This window comes from Scyliorhinus torazame, chromosome 15, assembly GCF_047496885.1.
Source record: "Scyliorhinus torazame isolate Kashiwa2021f chromosome 15, sScyTor2.1, whole genome shotgun sequence".
Taxonomy (NCBI): Eukaryota; Metazoa; Chordata; class Chondrichthyes; order Carcharhiniformes; family Scyliorhinidae; genus Scyliorhinus; species Scyliorhinus torazame.
In genome coordinates, this window is record NC_092721.1 from 133,824,147 (window position 1) to 133,838,587 (window position 14,441).

The 14,441-nt window shown below is 41.6% G+C and overlaps 1 protein-coding gene and 1 long non-coding RNA gene across 3 annotated transcripts in view; one reads left to right on the top strand and one right to left on the bottom strand.

Annotated features, from left to right (window-relative positions):
• Window positions 1–71: 71 nt before the first annotated feature.
• Window positions 72–7,554, bottom strand: LOC140391831 (uncharacterized). The gene is made up of 3 exons (XR_011935193.1): window positions 7,366–7,554; window positions 3,326–6,818; window positions 72–1,670 (listed from the first exon to the last, which is right to left on the bottom strand). It is a non-coding gene; the product is annotated as an uncharacterized lncRNA (long non-coding RNA).
• The window catches only part of kbtbd3 (kelch repeat and BTB (POZ) domain containing 3), a 282,090-nt gene continuing 274,394 nt past the window's right edge, over window positions 6,746–14,441 (top strand). Inside the window, exons 1-2 of one of the 2 annotated variants that reach the window (XM_072476771.1) lie at window positions 6,746–6,810; window positions 10,905–11,012. The gene's annotated coding sequence lies outside the window, so the exon portion shown is untranslated. The other variant, XM_072476772.1, reaches the window with a different exon arrangement.

The window sequence follows — 14,441 nt, forward strand, 5'->3', positions numbered from 1 at the left end:
TCAAATGGTACTTCTGCAAAACAGGGCAGGGGTGGGGAGGAAGTGGGGGTGGGGGGGGGGGGGGGGGGGTGAAGAGACCTTCAACCAAAAATAGAAATTTAGGAAACTGCAAGATGGAAAAGAAGTTTTAAAGCCAACAGTATAATTTGATCTTGTTCATTTGCCAGCATGTCAGCCGAGTTTGGATAGGGTACCTGGTTTACATGTACCTAATGTTACTCTCCATTGAGTTCAATGGAAGAAAATCAAGCTGGGTGTAAAGTGAGCTGTCAGTATGAACCCACATGTTTTCCACTGAGCATGTTTAAGTAAAAATCGTCTCCACTTCTCAAGAGAGAGAGAGAACCATTTAAATTAAATTTATTTCCATTAAAACCAATGGAACAATTGCTTGAAATTTTTGATTTCTGTTCCTAATATCCTATTAACATTAAATCTTTATTACGATTAAGCAAGTAAATGTTGAGATTTGATTTTCAGTAAATGTAAAAGGCGGAGTTCATTGTACTTCAAAAAGTCTTATCACGTGCATAAAGTATTACGCTTTGTCTTTGATTTAAAAAACAATTTCTCTTGAATTCGGAGAACAATCACATTTTAGTAATAACTGTCTAATTAAACAAATTGTTATAGATAAAATGTTGAATAATGTGTTGACAACTTGAAGTGTTTGCATAATTAACTGAATAGTTGTTGGATATTATGTAGAACAAGTGGTGTAACCTTTGAAGTATTAAAATCACGGTTTAAATTTGGTTCATTAGTTCTTCTCCTGGGCAGTGTTTGTTTCAAGTTGAGCTCTACAGCATTTAATGACAGCAATATAGCAGATAATACCAAAATTTGTATGCATTTAAAGTAGGTCAGGTATATCATTCTTTAATGCGTCATTTTGTTAATTAAACAAATATACTTTTCACCCAGTATCCCTTCCAAAATCTTTAATTATCACCTTTGGTTCAGGAGATGATAGTGGACTTGGTCTCCACAGCATCTAATTGTAAAATCGAGCTGTGTGTGATACGAGCCCACAGGTTTCCCACTGGATGAGTTAAATTAAAATCATCCCATTGCCAGAAGACTACAGTTTAAATTAACTTACTGATAAGTTGTGTATAAGTTTGAACTTTGTACTGTTATGTGAATGCTTAAGAACTTGCATAATATTCAAATCAGAGTTTACTCAAAAATGAAAAATATATATATTGTTTTTGAATCCTGCTGAATCTCACATTAATCTTTCATAACAGGCATTTCTATATTTATTACCCTAGCAGTCAAGTACCTTTAATCTTCAGTTCATATTATCTCATGTCTTTAGAAGATTTTAAAGTCCAGCATTTATTATAAATATGAATTACATTAAGATCTCATTAAAATATTTACACTTAGAATATTTCCCTGTTCATGTGAGCCTTTTAAAAGCCTACAAACCTGCTGTGTTACTTCAACTGGTAGAAAGAGAATGGTTTTATACTCTTATTCACGGCCAGTGTGTCGTCCAGTTGATAACGTTTTTCCCTTTGAGTGAAAAGATTAACCAAAATGTTTTTCTAAAATAATTCAGGCTGACATTCCAATGCAGTAATGAAGAAATGTTGAGATGGTGTCCTTCAGAAGATCCATAAGCTGTCTGTTCCAGTGGTTCACATAGATTGGTTGAGTGGATTCTATGATTAAATATTAGGACACTATTTAAAGAAAAATAGGAATTCCTATCAACATTTCTCTCTCAACACTAAAAAACTATGTAATTGTTATTCATCACATTTTGTGTACAAGGTGGTTTGTCTATGTAATAATCACTAAGATTTTTGGGGGAACTGAAAGATGATATAAATTCAAATTACTTTTTTCCCTTTTACCTCCTCTCCTACTTTTCTGCAATAAAAATAAATCTTGAAATCTGCAATGGATAAATAAAAGCCTAAGTATCAGTTGACAATCCAATGGAATTCAATGTTGCAATCAAACTATCTCTGAAAAATATTAGACCAGATTTACAGCTACTTCAGTAACATGATGAAATTAATATAAATGTTTAGTCCAATAAATACAAAGCAATTTGGAGGAAGTTTAAAAGTGGATTTGAAAGATCAACAGATTTGCCTATGTTTAGGAATTCTCAACCAAGTACTAATGGTAGAGGAAACACATTTTTATGTAAAAAGACATTAGTTGCTACAATATCAATTTAAAATAGTTGATGTTAGGAAATTATGACTTTAGTCATGACATTTAAACTAATTTTGTTGATTAAACCAGTCTTTGAGAAAATATGTACTGCCCAGCTAAAATAGAATTATATTAACTTGACACAATTAATATCAAGTGGTGGAAATTATTGTATGCTTAACATAATTTCCTGACATTGTGAATAAATGCTACTACCTTTAGCAAGTCTTCATATGTCCAAAAATTAAACTTCCTGCAATACATTTTTGCTTTTTTTATTGTTAAAAATTAAGAGTAGTGTTTGTTTTAGCCAAATAGTAAAATATGATGGAATGCAAATCCAGCAATTTTTGATGTGTATCCTTTCACCATCTTGTACAAGCCTACAATCTTAGAGCTTAACCATCTTGCCCCAAGAGAACAGTCCAATATTAATATCATGCTAACTGCACATTTAGGTTTTTTGCATTTTTCATCTTTTTGGGGGGGATGTCAGATAATCTATCTGCTCACTGCAACAAAATATATTTCTGAGACATAGAACAGTACAGCACAGAACAGGCCCTTCGGCCCTCGATGTTGTGTCGAGCATTGTCCGAAACCAAGATATCCCACCCCCTGTCATTCTGGTGTGCTCCATGTGCCTATACAATAACTGCTTGAAAGTTCCTAATGTGTCCGACTCCACTATCACAGCAGGCAGTCCATTCCACACCCTAACCACTCTCTGAGTAAAGAACCTACCTCGGACATCCCTCCTATATCTCCCACCCTGAACATTATAGTTATGCCCCCTTGTAACAGCTACATCCACCTGAGGAAATAGTCTCTGAACATCCACTCTATCTATCCCCCTCATCATCTTATAAACCTCTATTAAGTTGCCTCTCATCCTCTGCTCCAAAGAGAAAAGCCCTAGCTCCCTCAACCTTTCCTCATAAGACCTATCCTGCAAACCAGGCAGTATCCTGGTATATCTCCATGTTTTAATCTAAGTGTTGTGATTCTCAAGAATGGACGCAAAAACAGGTTTATGTAAATTTCAAAATGAAAGAAAAGATAAATGTTTATCACAAAACCCTAAAATGAAACAAACACTCACTCCCCAATCATACAGACGCACAGAAGGTTTTTTTAAGATATAACGTACATTTTGGCAAAGTGAGCTTTTGACAAACTCATCCAGACTCAACTTTAGCTCCCTTCTTCCACCACAGATGCTGTCAGGCCTGCTGAGAGTGTCCAGTATTTTCGGTTTATGTTTCAGATTCCAACATCCACAGTAATTTGCTCTTATCTCTTTCCTTGTGGTCTTCTTCAATTTAACTGGCTTCTAGCTTTCAAAATAAGTTGGTTATAGAATGTTTACAAAAATGTCAGACAGTCATAAAGTGTCTTTCATCAAACTGTCTCCCTGTCTTGTAACCATGGTGTCAGCTTTCAATTGTTGGCACCTCAACCTTTTGGCCATGAATAGCATGTGAAGCAATAATAACATATTGAATGTTTCCAGCTATCGTGAATGCCATTGTTAACTGTGGTCTTCTTGGTCTGACTCCTTGATTCAGTATTATGAATCTTTTTGTGCCAATGAAATAATTCTATACCCAACTTGGAAAGTTTTATACTTCTCATCCCCCTTCTTTAATTTTTGAGACTAAAACTTGGTTCTGCTAATTCCACCTGATACGTTTGATTGGCCCGAAGCTTTTCAAGCCAACTTGGAACATCTGTATATTCATTATTCGAGTTGATAGTGCAGTTTTATTGAAAATAAATGTATTGATTGCTGTCTTCCAGACCCTCCAACAGGCAATGTTTTTTTTAATCTCTAAGCACTGCCTCTGGATCCTCCTTTCAATTCACTCTAACCTGATGCTACAGTTGCGTGTTCATCTTAAATGGAAAGCTAACTCTCTGACTAACTTCTTCTCCATCACCAATCCCAATCATGATGGTAAAGAACTTGCCTCCATTCATTGATATTGAGTTAAAGTTGGTTGCTCCCATAATCAGGTGTTGGGGCTCGCTATTTGCAATCAGCATTTGACCAGTCCTTTTGATGTTCATTAGGGGGGCCTTGCAGCATTCATGGCTAACGTGGTCCAGCTAGCCTGTGTTTCTTAAAGGCAGCCTGTTGCTCTTGAAAGTGAGCTGCAGTCATAATAAGGAAGCTGCTGCTGTCTTTCTGCAGTAAGTGGCTGGAAAGAGGACATCAAATGGCAAATAGAACAATACCCAAGAGAGAGGACTATCAAGCTGGGATAAAACAAAGATTTTTTTTTAAAATGGATAAAAGGAAATGATAAGGATTCAACTGCAATGAGGATTTTTAATATGCTGATTAGCCACGGAACAGGGCGAACAGATATTGACCGAAGTGAAGTGAGTAAGAATAGGGAATAGAATTGCACCAGTTAAAGATACAGAGGGTGAGGGTTCAAAGGGAGAAATACCAATGAATGTCGCATTTGCATGCTAAAAGGGAATGTTAACAAGAGGGACTTATAAGACAAGTTGTTCAAGTAAGATGAGATCAAAAGCAAAAAACTGTATTAAAGTTTGTCCTGTATGGAGAAGAAGTAGTAATGGATAGAAATGATCACAGCCACAACCAGCTGAAAACTGAGCTCTCTCCCAAAACAAGCTTTTGCCTGGAGACTGCTGTTTAATGCCTGGGTGTTTCCTATTCTAAACCAGAATAAAATTTCCCAAAAGAAAGATATAGATCATGTGTGGTAATTATTGCTGTATTTGGCTCATAGTATTAGAATCTCTGGGATGTTTTGGGAAGGTATTTTCTCGGAGTTTAGAAGAGATTTTAAACTATCAGTTTAATATAGTGTGTAGTCATTGTTAAGTGTAATTTTTGTTCTTTATTGTTGCCTTTTTTGTATATTTTATAATGTAATAAATGTTATGTGGATTATTACAACAAGACTGGAACTTTACTGGGTTTCATCTCTTTCCTCACATTATACCAAATTACAAAATAAATAGTTAAGAACTAGTTAAGTTTTCCTTCAGGAATTTGGAAAACCCTTGCATTTAACATCAGAAGGGTTCTTAACAGAACTCCCAAGTTCTCAAGCGTGGTGCCCAAAGTCAACAACAGGAGGCCATATTTCCAGTGGCCCACGAGGCCCTTAAGGAACACCCTCAAAAGGGAATGGGAGCAAATACTTCACTTTGGCACTGCTCCGATACTGACAATAACGTATATGTCTTAAAGGGTGCATTGAGTTAGGATCAGCATATAGTGAGTAACCAAACATAAGTGGGATGCAGCTAGGCCAGTTTGTTTCCTAGCTCCCAGAGAGCAAGGTTGCAACCAGGTTATGTCACGGGGGTCCATGATGATGACTTTGAAGGGGTGGCACTATGTGCATTCCTGCCAGAGAGCCAGTTATAATTGTAGAGGAGTGTAGTGGGCTTCATGTGGAACTGGGAGACAGGCTTTTCCTGTATGGAAGTGGTAGCTAACTCCATGACATGGCTTGTGGTTCCATCTCTGATGCAGCATCTATGGGTGAGGTCTCAACTTCTTTAACAGCAGAGGTGGAAGACACCTAACATCATAGTGCGACTGTGGAAGTTCAAGCAGGGGTCATGAGATCCTTATAGTCATGAATCCAGACTTAGAGGCACCTTGGGGGTGTACCAATGATATTGTGGTGCGCAAACCTACTGACTTCTTTGGATGCTATCACTGGTGTTCTCACCACTATCTCTTGAGCAGTGTCCTTGCTGTCAGCAAACCAACCTAGACTACTGCAGACCATACTGAGGCGGTGTAGTCCGAAACTGGGACCTCAAAAGTCCAGAGCTGTTTGAGAGCAGCCTGCAAGGTATCCAAAGTCTCCAAGTGAAAGCCTTCATGATGCAGCCATTGGGTTAGCAGTGTAGGAGCACTATGCCCACAAGATGGGCACTAAGGAGCTGTACAAGGCTATGTTATTCATTTTTATTTGTATCGTTGAATAACGCTTTTGTGGTAAGGGTTTTTGGCGGTGACTTTCATTCCAAGTTTCTGGCCAAGGGGAAATTGTAATGGGCGTCACAAATGGATGGGAAATCAGGGAAGTGTGGAGTAATAGGGATGATATCCTAAGGGAGTCAGAGACTCAATGGATACTCATGGGCATCCAATCCAAAACAAAGGGGTCCGTGTTGCCTGCACACAGGAGACAATCGCTCGACAAGAAGGGCTGCCAGAGAGCTCAGCTCCCCCAGTGTACCCTGACGCCATGAGCCCCACATCCTGCTCCCCCTCCTGTCTGCTGAGAATAAAAGCCTCAAAGTCTGTTACTTCGAAAACTTGTGGACCGCTAGCTCACCCGCCCATAAAGCCGGCTTTATTTCCCTCTCCTGTCTCATGTTACATTCTAATCCTAAACGAGATATTGACATTGGCAGCGACCCTGACATTCAGAGCTGAACGTAATCCAGCAGTTCTCCGACACCAAAGGCAGACGCTCTGCGGCCGAATGCCACCGAACAGTCCAAGCAGTGCCCTTTTCCCAGGACTGGCTCCGCTTTCGATTTGTCTTCAAGATGGCGCCGGTGACGTCATGTCCGTTCTGAGCCGGCGCTTCCTGTCCCGTCACCATGGTATTTTGAGCTCAGCTGATTGAAGTGAGTACCTGTCGGAATATCAAACACCACCTCAGTTTTAACCATATGATTAATCTTTATAACGTATGCACCACTTCACCAACGGAAAGTATGCTGAACGGGAAATAAGGGCGTGGATCAGTGTCTGTTATGGGCAAGGTTTGGGTTGCGGATGGATGCTGCGGATAAAATCTCCTGGGTTAAAGCTGCGGTTACCTGATGCAGATATGAGGAATGAACCGAGCTCAGAGTAAGAACAACGCACCCGCTCCGGTGAAAGTGCATTGCTGAAGGAATTAACGTGTCCCCAGCTCGCTTAGATCGTTTATTGTTCCACAACTGTTGCGTTCGGTGCACAGAGGGGTAAAAAGGTCTAGTTTTGTCGGTGTTTTTCATTACGACAACAATTTGAGGAATAGGATGTCAATGCACTCATTGCCATGTTACTTCAAATTCTCTAGCCCAGCTTTTGTAAAGACATTTAAACAATGACATTTTTCTACCATTTAGTCGTATTTAAATAGAGTTGATCAATGTTAGTGAGTGGTACACATCGCCAGAAAAAAATAAAGCTACCTTAGTTGATCTTTCTTAATTTCACTTATGTGGTGATGCGACCATCAATTCACACGAAACCAGGAGTAGAAGTAAATTGTGGCTTTGATCATCTAGAACAGTGCCTGCGACTGGTCTGCTAGTGAGAGCTGCCTACAGGGCTACTGCTTGTTATACCTCCCCTCAAGGGGTGGAGCCAGGGGCGGAGCCCACAAGGCACCAACATGATACATTACAGGTAATACCTTACAACGGTCCATAGGTGGAGCCCACATGGGCAACAGCGTGATACAGTTATATACATGGTGAATGGTTACTGCAAAACGTTCATCACATGTGGATAGCTTGAATCAATACCTTGATTGAGTAGCATTTCTGGAGGGCCGGATAGTTTGAGTTGGCTGGACGGCTGGTTCATGATGTGGAGCAATGCCAACGGCGCGAATCCCCATACTGACTGAGGGTATTCATGAAGGCAAAAGAGAACATGCTGGAAAATCTCAGCAGGTCTGGGGAAGGGGAGAAGCAAAGGAGAGAAAAGGTAAGGCGAGGGGGGATAAGATAGGGGGAAAATATATATCTAAAAAAGCCAAGAAAGAAATAAAAGGAAAAAGACAGTTAAAATAAAATGGAATGAAAACAAAAGAGTTGAGGTGGAGTAGAGCTAATAATCTGAAGTTGTTGAATTCGAGACCGGAAGGCTGTAGCGAGCCTAACAGGAAGATGAGGTGCTATTCCTCCAGTTTGCGCAACGCCCCTTTTATCCCCCCCCCCCCCTCCTTACCTTTTCTCCCCTTTGCTTCTCCCCTTCCCCATCACATCTGTCACATCTGATTTTAGTTTCTCTGCTGTTTGGCCTTTCACACCTTTTATTCTGTCTGGGGACTGCCATTAGCACTCTTTTCCCTTGGTTTCTGTGGCTATGTCTCATCTTTTCTCCCCTCACCCCACAGTATAAATATCTCCCATTTTCTATGTCTTTTAGCTTTGACAAAGGATCATCTGGACTCGAAACATTAGCTCTTTTCTCTCCCTACAAATGCTGCCAGACCTGCTGAGATTTTCCAGCATTTTGTCTTTTGGTTTCAGATTCCAGCATCCGCAGTAATTTGCTTTTATACAGTGTTATTCATGAAGGTCCCACCTCCTCAACCTTGCCCCTCACCTGAGGTATGGTGACCCCCAGGTTAAATCACCACCAGTCCCATAAAGGAGAGAGAGCAGCCTCTGCGACTGGTGACATTTTTCTATAAATATCTGAGCTGTTCTAATTTGTATTTTCAATGATTTAAAGTCAGTTATGTCAATTGAGTTGGCAAGGCACAATTTTTTTTGATGAAAGATTAATTTATTGCAAAATATCAGAGAAAAAAGAGTTATATAAATTTCAACTAGAGTTTATTAATTGCTCTTTTTTGGTATATTACCATGATGTGGAATGATTTATTTGTAAGAGAATTGTAATTAGAGAAAATATTCATTTTAATTTGTGTTATTCCGGTGGCAATATATTAACTATTTTTATAAAAAGTGTTATTCAGAATTGTGCTTGTGTTGCAAAAAGATCATAGAGTCACACAGTACAGAAGAGGCCCTTTGACCTGCACCGACAAAGCTACACTAAATCCACGCCACTAATGACACTTTCTGCATAAATCATGGGGAAAGTTGCACAGCATTAGGATAAAGTTAACAAATATGTCATCCTTTTATCTTACTCTGCTTGGTTCCTCACATTCAAGATTTTAATATGTGTCTGCCTGGCCTTACACTTGCTTTTAGAACCAGGTTGACCATCGTCTGTGTGGAGTTTGTACGTTCTCCCTGTGTCTGCGTGGGATTCCTCCGGATGCTCCGGTTTCCTCCCACAGTCCAAAGGTGTGCAGGTTAGGTAGATTGGCAATGCTAAATTTCCCCTTAGTGTCCAAAGATGTGTAGGCTGGGTGGGATTACAGGAATAGGGCAGGGGTGTGGCCAAGGTAGGGTACTCTTTCAGTGGGTCAGGTCGAATGGCCTCCTTCTGCACTGTTGGGATTCTTTGATTCTATGAAACTGTATAATTATTGATTTTTCCAAATAAGTCCTATGTCAATTATATTATTTTGAATAGCTCCCTACTTCTGAAAAAGGTCTGTTTTTTACGTTGGTTTGGATCAATGGAATCGATCTGGGCAGAGAAAAATTAGAGAAAAAAAAGTATTTCCTCAGGAATTACTCGCCATCAAATGATTTACCTGAACTACAAAATGTTCAACAATATTGCTTCTAAATCTTCATAAATTAGCATCATATTTTTGGGTATTTATAACACCAGATATGGCATGATCAACATCCTGGGGGTTACCATTGATCAGAAACAATACTGTGGCTACCAGGCCAGGTCAAAGGCTAGGAATCCTATGGCGAGTAACTCGCCTCCTAACTTCCCGAAGCCTGTCCACCATCTATAAGGCACAAGTCAGGAGTATAATGGATTACTCTCGATTTTGCCTGGATGAGTGCAGCTCCAACAACACTCAAGAAGCTCGACACAAACTAGGAAAATGCAGCCCGCTTGATCGCTCCCCCTTCCACAAACATTCAAACACTTCACCACCGACGAACAGTGGCAGCCCTGTGCATCATCTACAAGATACACTGCAGCAACTCGCCAAGGTTCCTTAGACAGCACCTTCCAAACCCACAGCCACTACCATCTAGAAGGAAAAGAGCAACAGATACCTGGGAACCCCACCACCTGGACGTTTCCCTCCAAGTCACTGACCACCCTGACTTGGAAATATATTGCCATTCCTTCACTGTCACTGGGTCAAACTTCCTCCCTAACAGCACAGTGGATGTACCTACACCTTGGGGATTGCAGGGGTTCAAGAAGATAACTCACCACCACCTTCTGAAGGGCAACTAGGAATGGGCAATAAATGCTGGCCTAACCAGCAACACCCACATCCCGTAAACTAATTTAAAAAACATTATGCACCTTTTATTCACTTAACACTCATTCCTGCTGAATGGTTTCATAGATTGAATACCTGCTGCCACTCCAATGAAACACTAAACTTAGAGGCAGTGTTAATCAGCCAAAGGTGCTTTTAATGTAATAATCCAAGAAATATGTTCAAAATTTCTAGATGATTGAGCCTTTTATTTTACTGGAAAATGCTGCATCATACTCTCATTATATTTTTAAATATTCCCATAGATCACTACATTTATCTAAATTCTTATTGGTTTAGCACACTGGGCTAAATCGCTGGCTTTTAAAGAAGACCAGGGCAGGCCAGCAGCACAGTTCAATTCCCGTACCAGCCTCCCCGAACAGGCGCCGGAATGTGGCGACTAGGGGCTTTTCACAGTAACTTCATTGAAGCCTACTTGTGACAATAAGCGATTTTCATTTCATTTATTCATACCATGCAGAATACTTTTTAAATATATTTTTATTTTTCCTTTTAGATTCACTCAGGGCTGAGCTTCTACTCTTTCCAGATCTCTTTCTGAGGCACGGAGATGTGAATGGTCGAACAGTACTTAATTCTCTGACTTCTCCTTCCTTTTAGGGCGTGCCAGATATTGATATAATAGCTGATTGTGTTCGCATGGAAACACATCCACGTGAAGAAACAATTATCAGTTTGCCACACACTAACTAAAGAAAGGAGAAAAAGGTTTGATTTTTTTTTAAAGGGTTATGATTCCTGTAGAGACTGATCACTTTTAAAAAGAAATTTGGGCAGCACGGTGGCGCAGTGGGTTAGCCCTGCTGCCTTACGACGCCGAGGTCCCAGGTTCGATCCCGGCACTGGGTCACTGTCTGTGTGGAGTTTGCACATTCTCCCCGTGTTTGCGTGGGTTTCACCCCCACAACCCAAAGATGTGCAAGGTAGGTGGATTGAACACACTAAATTGCCCCTTAATTGGAAAAAAAAAATAATTGGGTATTTTAAAAAATAAATTTGAACTTCCAGTTAATACCTAAATGGATGACACAACAACATTTCACTAAAAGCACTACTGACCAAATACTATTTTTGTAGGGAACCTATTTTTTAAACCACAGAACAGAACTTTTAACAGAATTGAAAAAGCCAACTATCCAATATAGGTTACACTGTCCTTTATAAAGACATCCAACTCTCCCAGAAACAGTCCAAAATGATTCTTAGGTCTCGAGGGTTTACTCTGTGTTTATTTCTGACTTTTTCCATTTCAAAGCCCATCACGATGGCAATGTGAATCACTTAGGCCTTGTATCCAGGTAGAGATGCTGATTAATTATGCTTGCAAGTCCCTCTCTCATCTTGGAACTAAATGGACAGTTTAAAGCACAATTGTTTATAAGCAGACTTTGTCAACACATTTCTGGGACTTTGGAGTCTCATAATATATCCACTGTTAACTAACAGGCTTCTGCCATTGATTCCAAGCATAAATACCTTGCACCTTTTTCCCAGTAAAATAATCTGGGTCCCCTTTAGCCTCTAACAATCAATTCACCCAGGCCTGATGTCAGGCAGACTTCATAAAAGGATCACATAACCCCCTTAATTTTACCTTAAATTAAAGACACTGTTCCAAAACATAACAACCTTATAATTATGACTCTTCTCTGCTAAAGAATGAAAAGCCATCACCATATTGAAAACTTTCATAAGCACTATTCAAAATATGAAAATTTCTAACATTCCATACCTTTAACAACTAACTTACTATATACAGTACAAGTAATTTCCTATGCTGTCATTTTCCTTTATACAGTCTATCCTGGCAAAATTAACTGAAATATATGCAAATATTAAGAGTTCATGTCCATTTTATAACGGTTTATACAGTTCTTCCTCTCATGTACCTGAGAATTTATTTCTCTGCTCTGTTCGTGGCTTCACCTTCCGGGATGCTTCATAGTAAATCTCCTCTTTCATGATGATTAAGTTCCCATTATTTCCAAATCCAAGATTCGACAATAGTATTCTTGACCTGGTTTGGTTAGCCCTGTCAAGAACAACATTGCTGACTTCCGATGTTTCCTCTGGCTTTTGCAGGAGTAAATTATAGACCCTGAAGAAATCCTCTGTCATAATACTTTTGACCCTCTCAATTCAGAATTTGCTGTTGTTTTCTTCGATTAAAATCAGTCTGTGAACCGTTTTGTCCGAGTTCTAACATCTGGGGCGGGATTCTCCGACCCCCGCCGGGTCGGAGAATCGCCGGGGGTTGGCGTGAATCCCGCCCCCGCCGGTTGCCGAATTCTCCGGCACCGGATATTCGGTGGGCGTGGGAATCGCGCCGCGCCGGTTGGCGGGCCCCCCCCGGCGATTCTCCAGCCCGCGATGGGCCGAAGTCCCACTGCTGGAATGCCTGTCCCGCCGGCGAGAATCAAACCACCTCTCTTACCGGCGGGACAAGGCGGCGCGGGCGGGCTCAGGGGTCCTGGGGGGGGGCGCGGGGCGATCTGGCCCCGGGAGTTGCCCCCACGGTGGCCTGGCCTGCGATCGGGGCCCACCGATCCGCGGGTGGGCCTGTGCCGTGAGGGCACTCTTTTCCTTCCACCTTCGCCATGGTCTCCACTATGGCGGATGCGGAAGAGACCCCCTCCACTACGCGTGCACGGGGATGCCGTGAGCGGCCGCTGACGCTCCCGCGCATGCGCCGCACGGCAAAGTCAGTTTTGCGCCAGCTAGCGGGGCACCAAAGGCCTTTCCCGCCAGCTGGCGGGGCGGAAATCAGTCCGGCGCGGGCCTAGCCCCTCGAGGTTAGGGCTCGGCCCCTCAAGATGCGGAGGATTCCGCACCTTTGGGGCGGTGCGATGTCGGACTGATTCGCGCCGTTTTTGGTGCCGGTCGGCGGACATCGCGCCGATTGCGGAGAATCCCGCCCCTGATCTCCATTTTCTTTCATAGCTGCAGGTTTTTAATATCTAAATCCATTAAAAGCTTCTCAGCTAGCCAACCATCCCAGTCGTCTTTGTTGTGTTTAAACATAAGATTATGGTTCTCTTTCGTTCCTTTAAGAATATTGTTGAGGCTCCGTTCGTGTCCTGGTAAAATATATTGTGTTCTTTTCTATTCTTGCATTCTTTTATGTTATTTCAGTTTCTTGCAACCCGCTGAGCACACTTCTGAGCAAGAGCCACAGCTTTTTCATTTTGAAGCTTTATTTCATCGGCACCTCTAATATCTCCGGCAACTCACCTTCAACCTGAGAAAACTCCAAGCCTTCCAAATACTCAACCATCTCCTGCTCATCTCTGGCGGCTCCGACCTGTAAAGTCCTTCATAAAAGGAACAAAACACCTCATTAATTTTTTCTGAGGTATAGACCAACCCACCTCCAGATTTCCGCACCTGCACAATCTCCCTGGCAGCCTCTTGGCACCTTAACTGATGCGCAAACAGTTGGCTAGCCTATTCCCCGAACTCGTATACCAAGCGCCGCAACTGTCGCACCACCCGGTCTGATAGTAGGTCCAATCTCTCTGCTCAATGTGCATGCAAAAGATTTGGCTAAAATCCTAGCGCTCTGGCATTGGGTCACTTGCATACACCCTATCCACACCCAGAACTTCAAACACTACCTCCTGACATTCCCGCTTGTTCTTCCTATCCATATATGACTTGTACAAGATGATATCCACCCTAATCGCCTTTAATGCCTCCCACATTAGACAGTGAGACCACCTCAATCTCATTCCTTTCAACATAGTTATTTATGGCCCACAAAGTCTTTGCTTAGAACCTGAGATCGGATAACAGACCCGCATTCAGCTTCCAACCCGTGCCCCCCTACAACTTTAAGTCTACAAGATGCGGTGCGTGGTCTCAAATAACCACCACCGAGTACGCCGCACTCTTCACCCCAGCAGCAAGGTCCTACCCATAATGGAAAAACCGACACGCAAATACACCTTGTGCACCAGCGAAAAAAATGAAAACTCCTTACCTCCCGGATGCATAAATCACCAAAGATCCACCCTTCCTGTCTCTTCCATAAATCCTGTTAACACCAGCGATCAGCGTACTCGGTGGTGGTTATTTAAGACCATGCGTCACATCTTGTAGACTTAAAGTTGTAGGGGGGCACGGGTTGGAAGCCGGATG